Source organism: Protopterus annectens, chromosome 1.part2 (genome assembly GCF_019279795.1).
Source record: "Protopterus annectens isolate FY-2018-M chromosome 1.part2, PAN1.0, whole genome shotgun sequence".
NCBI classification, from domain to species: Eukaryota; Metazoa; Chordata; order Ceratodontiformes; family Protopteridae; genus Protopterus; species Protopterus annectens.
This window is the reverse complement of record NC_056727.1, coordinates 444,291,949-444,298,635: the sequence shown is the minus strand read 5'-3', so window position 1 is coordinate 444,298,635 and position 6,687 is coordinate 444,291,949. Positions and strand designations below refer to the sequence as shown.

At 40.3% G+C, this 6,687-nt stretch overlaps 2 protein-coding genes across 8 annotated transcripts in view; both read right to left on the bottom strand.

Annotated features, from left to right (window-relative positions):
- Positions 1-6,687, bottom strand: part of KAT14 (lysine acetyltransferase 14) — a gene marked incomplete in the record, with an annotated part of 1,940,697 nt that overhangs the window by 1,643,781 nt on the left and 290,229 nt on the right.
- Positions 1-6,687, bottom strand: part of MGME1 (mitochondrial genome maintenance exonuclease 1) — a 336,423-nt gene that overhangs the window by 268,017 nt on the left and 61,719 nt on the right. For 2 of the 6 annotated variants that reach the window (XM_044056947.1, XM_044056957.1), the window contains exon 2: positions 5,143-5,253. The exons of the other annotated variants lie outside the window; for them this stretch is intronic. The gene's annotated coding sequence lies outside the window, so the exon portion shown is untranslated. The remainder of the gene's footprint in view (positions 1-5,142; positions 5,254-6,687) is intronic. 6 annotated transcript variants of the gene reach the window in all.

Here is a 6,687-nt window from a genome sequence, read left to right as displayed (position 1 = left end):
GTCTCCAAACCTTTCTAGTTAACTAAACTTTTCCATTATTTCGTTAACAATATAAGTTATGTCATCTGAAAAACAAGGTTATCTTTTCTTGTACAGTCTGCCCCATGCATAGCCTCTGCGTCTGACTGCCTTAACTGTACCGCCAAAGGATCAAGGTAGAGTGCAAATAAGAAAGGAGCGAGCGGGCAGCCCTGCCTTACCCCCTAGAGATTTTATTTTTCCCAACAAGGCACCCACCATACCTCTCAACCTCTCAGTGCAAGAAATCTGGACAAAGTCAGAAAGAATGGGGGTAAAAATGCCAAAAAAATAGGGACAGAACTTAAATATTGCTCCTATAAACTTACAAAGTTGCTGGAATAACAGCATAACGCTGTATTTTCTGAAGGATATAAAGTCGGAAACTCAAATGTCCGTCATTATCTAGTACTATTTAGTGACTTCAATCTAAGCCACGGTGGTGCAGTGGTAGCACTGTCGCCTCACAGCAAGAGGTTCTCCTGTTCGATTCTTGGCTGGAGCGCCTTCTGTGTGGAGTCTGCATGTCCTCCCCGTGGTCGAGTAGCGTTCGAAAGACATGTGTGAATGGGCGTGCTTTCGTTGAAGGTTGGGCGTCGAGCTGGCACCTCGGCACCGTAAAAATATACTGCCAATCATTAATGGACCGGAGTTCTGCTGTGGCGACCCCTAAACGGGAAAAGCCGAAAGAAAAACAACATTCAGTGACTTCAATCTGTAATGATCTGCCAGAAAATCACAGATTTTATGACGAACACACCAAAAATATGAGGCAGAAATCTGGACATTCTGTGAAAATCTGTAGAGTTGAGAGGTATGGCACCCACACATTTTTCATCTGTGTAGATTTTTCATATGCATTAAACACTACCTTAAATCCACTTTCTGGGGAACCCAATTTCCTACAGTAACTCTCTCATAAAGCTCCAGTTTGTTCTGCCAAACTCCTTTTCCACATCAAGACTTAAAAATAGACTTTTTTTAATCATCTTTTATCTTTGGCAACTTGCTGGATCATCCAGATTTTATTTAGGTTATCAAATGTTTGCCTCCCCTCTATAAATCCACATTGGTCTAACTCTAAGTTTGTCCAGTAATTTAGAAACTCTTTTAGCAAGATTGTCATAAGTATTTTATAACCGTGGTTGAGGATAGATAAGAGTCTATACGTTCCAAGATCAGTAGTTTTTCCCCTATAAACATAATGAAATGGTATGGCATACTTAACTGTGCTTGGTATCTGCTCTGTGCCAGTGCATATCCCTGCTCTCGGTACCCTTCAGTGCACTATTACTGAACTGTATATGTACAGTTGTGCAATAATGTGATTCATAGAGCTCAGCTGAGCTTCATTTGCATAGAAACTTAGTAAATTAGTCTGAAATTATGCAAAAGGCTTAAGTCCACCATATTAACCAGTACTGCGCCAAGTTTGTCGTGGACAGTCCAGGGAAAGCATGAACAAATTAAAAGGAATTAGTGGGGGAAAAAAGAGCTAATACTTGAAAATTAGTAGAAACTCGCTAAAATCAGATTATCAGAAGCATATATTTGCTGGTAAGGTATAGCAAATATGAAATTTTTTTTTTTACAATTTTAAGAATCAGTGGAGTGAGAAAGTTTAAGGTGCCATTTTGACACCGGAGTACATGTATTTTGTTACTTTTTGGCCTTTATAAGGGTTGCAGAATAAGAGGGCAGCAGCACAGAATGAACTAGCATGGTTACAGTAACACTATATATGTAATTACTGGTTGCAAACAGTAACCAAGGAAAATGAAAATAACACTCAGTACACTTTTGCAATATCAGTACGCAACAAAGGTTTATGACATTTGCTTGGAAATGTTCTCAGATATATTTATACCCCTAAGGAGACTTCAAATAATTTTTCTTTATGGAAACAGCAAATGTTGGATGTGTGACTGGGGGGGTAACTAGCAGAATGATTTTTGGAAGTGTAATGAGTTGGCAGATTTTAGAAATTCTCAACAGAATACTCTCGTCAAAAATACTGGGGGAGCAAATGGCTGTAACGAAGAAAGTGATTATTTTGAGCTGGGACACAGAATCTGAAATGTATACACACAGTAAAGCTTTATTAAAATTTAATTCTACTGGCAGCCAAAAAGCAATTAGTTGAAAATGGAAATGAAAATCTAACCAACTGTATTTGAAGTACTGAATATTGTAAACAAGAGCTGAAGGAACTGGAAGTAGGAACCTTAGAAAAGGGAAATATATAATTACATAGAAATAAGTGGAATCTGTGGGAACTATACATGCAGAATAATGTTCAGAGTTAGTGAGGTTTAAGGGAAGGCAGAAACTGAACAATTTGTGTAATGTTGGACAGAATGACTGTGGTTCTTAAGAAAAAATGTAATTGTATAGTAAACTGAAAAAATGCTTTAAATGTGACATACCTAGTTTTAAACTGCCTCAGTGTGGGTGTCTTGTGTGAGTCAGGTTTATCTGCAGTCATAAATTAATACTTTCAGGCTACAACACACTACAGATTCAGGGACCAAGACACCAGACAACTTCATACCTGAAGGGAACCAGATCCTAATGGATGCTCCCGGGACATACAGGACATATCTGTTTGGGAAAAGGGAGGGAGGCAAAGAGAACTAATGCATGTAATCAAGCAGCGGTTGACAAAGACTGTGGAGGGGTAGGAACTGCACACTGGCTTATAGTGCAGGAAAAGAGCAAATGAACTAGTGGGACATGCAAGGACAAAAGCTAGGCAGAATGCAATTGCTCTCAGCAGCACTGGTGGGGGCCATTCCACAATCCAACCATTAACATCCGATGAGGAGTTCCTTCTCTCTGTAAGGGGGTCATGAATTTGATCTAGAAACCGATGCCACAAGAATCATCACAGGAGGTTTGGACACCATTAGTGTGGCACACAAGATGGTTACTACACAGGCAATGGCAGTACTTTATACTGGCATATGTTACACAGAAGAGTTGTGTATTTATAACCCATAACATCTTTCATCACCAGTTGCGCCTTCAGGATCAGGTATGCAAGGAAGTTCACATTGCTTGCATGGCAAGTGTCTGTAGTTGGCAAATACATACCATGTCATCACTTATTTCTTTACAGTCTCAGCAGCAGAAAACAATTTTAAGTTCATTCTGCCCTGCTGGCACAATGAGAGCACAATGGCTGTCAAACATAATGCCACAACTCTCATATTCATGACACAGCCTGAGGACATTGGTACACGTCACAAAGTATACTGGCAGGAACCCCCTCCCCACAACAGGTACATAAGCCCATAAATAGTGCCACAGGCTCACACAATCAACTCAATAACGATATAACATTGCAACCTGAAGATTGGGGGAATCCATGTAGCTCAATACCAGTGCAAAAGCACATTCAGAAAGATGTTACCATTTCAATGTTAGCAGTACCTGCTGCGGTGACTGTGCAATGGGATGCCAGACAAAGACATATGTCACAGCTAGCTTGGGAAACACAATGCCTTGGCTGATCAGCAACAGATGTGCTATGAAATTGTACTGGCTTGAGCAACCGCCACACAGAGGCAGACAGAGGTGGTTAGAGTACTGCAGGATATATATGAAAAATGTTCTAAGTACATGGGAATAGTGGAGGCCAGGGACAATGCTGTGATGATTCTCAAGTGCAGTATGGTGGTGCACATGGCATCTGTATCTGTCGCCAAGCACATACTAGTAAAGACTTGCCAGACTCCATTAGGAAACAAATCTGGATGGAGAACAGGAGTGTCCATACATGCAGGGGATGAGTAGCCCACATGATTCGCAAGGTAGTGCGACAACTAAAGGTGACATAACACAAGGAAAGCAGGCAGGACTCATTGGCCTTTCTCAACACACAGTGCTGCAGGACTGCAACCTTTACTGAGAGGCTGCACAATCAGGTTAGTATATGAAACTCCCCCTGTATCCAAAAGATCACAGTAACTGAGCATCAGCTCTCATGCCAGCACTTGTTCATGACCACTAGGACCATCACCTACACTATCATTAGGAGATGCAGTGTAGGACACCATAAGGTTATAATTGCATTGCAGACCCCATGGATAAAATTCAGGCATGGATATAAATACACAACTGCTTACAACATGTGTAAAACTGATGACACGATGCTGAAAAGAAAATAAATTTGTTGTAGGGGGCACTTTTCAATGGTTCTGCAAACTGTTACTTCAACCACTATTATTTGGGTACTGCATGCTGGAGATATACAGCTAGGACCATGCATTTATTACTGTAAAAAATCCTGATAGTGAAACTAGCACCATTTCCACTTCACTCTCAGGACTGCACAAATGATGACTATTTAATAGTTCTGATGACAGAAAGGAATGATATCCATGAAAGAGCTATCTAATCCGATGGGCAGTGTCACCTGAGCAAAAAATATAAATTAACCGTCAACACTGCACATGCCAAATTCTCCTGTACATGCAGTAAGGCACATTCTTTTATATTTTTGCCGCTACTTTCAATGCAGCCTAAAAAAGTGACAGATGAACAATCCTGAGCCATCTCACACATAAAAAAACAGTATTTCCAAATAACTCTGCAAGATTATACTTTAAATGTAAAGACATAAGTGTAATCACTCATTTCTGTACAGATCACAGTTGACATACATCAGATTGAAAATGACAAAACACATACAGTAATTAATTCAGCATAAAACATTTCTTTAAATAATAAAGAAATTGCCTGATGTACACTAACAGTAGGCTATGCACCACACAGCATAGCCCACAGTTAAAACTGCATGTAATCAAGTAAAGGCACCACTACCTTAATGTCATTATGCATAGTCGTGGGCTAGACACCACTTCTTTACCTGTGCAGCCATATACCTTGCACATGGAATCCAGTTATTCTGCTGTCAGCTAGCCACCATCACTATCATCACTGGTTGAAAGAATAGTGAGAGCCGCACTGCAACCACTGAACAGTTGAGTACCAGACTGATGAAAAATCATGTTATGTAGTATGCTGCAAGTGGTAAACATCCTGTATGCAGTAAGAGTCATACTAAAGGCCCCCTTCACACTCATCCAGGCAATGAAAATGGGCTCTCGGCAAACTACTCACTCAATTAATGACAATCTGTGTCTGGAACAGGGCAGTGTTGAAGCGTTCCTTAGCTGCTACCATATGGGACTGGTGTTATCAGCCAGGGTTTGATTGGGTAGCCTGCATCATCTGCAAAAGCAAAAAAAGGGGTGGGTACATAAAACAAGAGGGTTGACTACAAAAGCAAAATACTTACAAAATTATACCAACCATTTTAATATGACTGGAAAAGTTTGCACCTGGCAACAAGGAGACCATGGGGTATCCTGCCATGCAGGAAGCAATGGCACATTGTGAGTTTGTGTGCCAGACATGAGAATCATGGGCACCAACAGGATGCTGGGCTGACACACTGGTGATGCACCCGTAAGCACCAAACACTACTTATCAGTTGATGGAATGGTAGCCTTTCCTGTTCTGGTATCACTCACTCTGTGGTCCAGATGGGCTCTTAAAGGCAGCATGGAATCAATCTAACACATCAAGAATCTCTGGAAAAAGGGCCATCCTGTGGAAGCCACTCATGGTTCTGGCTTGGTACTGAGGTGGCACTGGCAAATAAATATACTGATCTACATGTGCCAACAGTAGGATGACGAACTACTTATGTACTCTCAAGACAGAAGCCTGAAAACTACTAAACATGTCTTCATTTCATCTTTGAAAGGTTCCTGTGACAAGTGCAGTGAGGGCTATACATACCCTGGTGTCTACAGGTACAGAAAGACCACTTATCCTCTGTCCTCATCTGTGGTCCATAAAAACTCACTAACTCACTTACGATATCGCTGACTTATCTGAATCCATCAAGAAATACTTGGTCAGCAGTCTTATAATGGGTTAATCTTTGCCTATACCTGCACTTTCTCAGTTGGTGAGTGCCACTTGCTGCCTCTGTTTTTGGAGCAGTTGAAGCTTAGCAGCTTACAATGAGAAATAACCAGGATGCATCTACTACAAGCACATTTGCTGATGGTAAAGTAGTTAAAAAGGAGTGACTTTACCTTTCATAAAGTATGCATGCATGGTGCAGATGCGCATAAAACAACAAAAAAAAAAGCAAAAAAAAACAATTGCAAACAAGCAAGAAAATACCTCATTTACATAAGTTTGCTGCACAAGTTTTAAGGCATTCCTCATTCAAATATCATTGTCTCATTTGCATAAATTGTTTGTAAAGTGTCTAAACTGATTGCACCCAAGTGTAGCCAGCTTTTATGAATCTTACTGAAGCTACACGTAGCCGAGGTCTGCACAAATTCTCACTACGTCTGAATACAATGACTATGGAATACCATCCTTAGTCTTAAACCCAAATCCTTTACACAGAACAAATATATCATCTATTAAGGACATGTAAAACAAAACATGTTGCTACACAGTAGTTCTTTTTCCATTCTGCAAAGACAAAATTCACAAAAGCAAGGGATCATTACTGCCCCCATAGCTACAAATTTCAAATGTTTAAAATACTTCCCTCCAAAATAAAAAATAATTGTTCAAGATTTCTAACAGGGCAAAAAAACCCTGAATATCTAAGCCTTCTTTTTATGGCATACACAT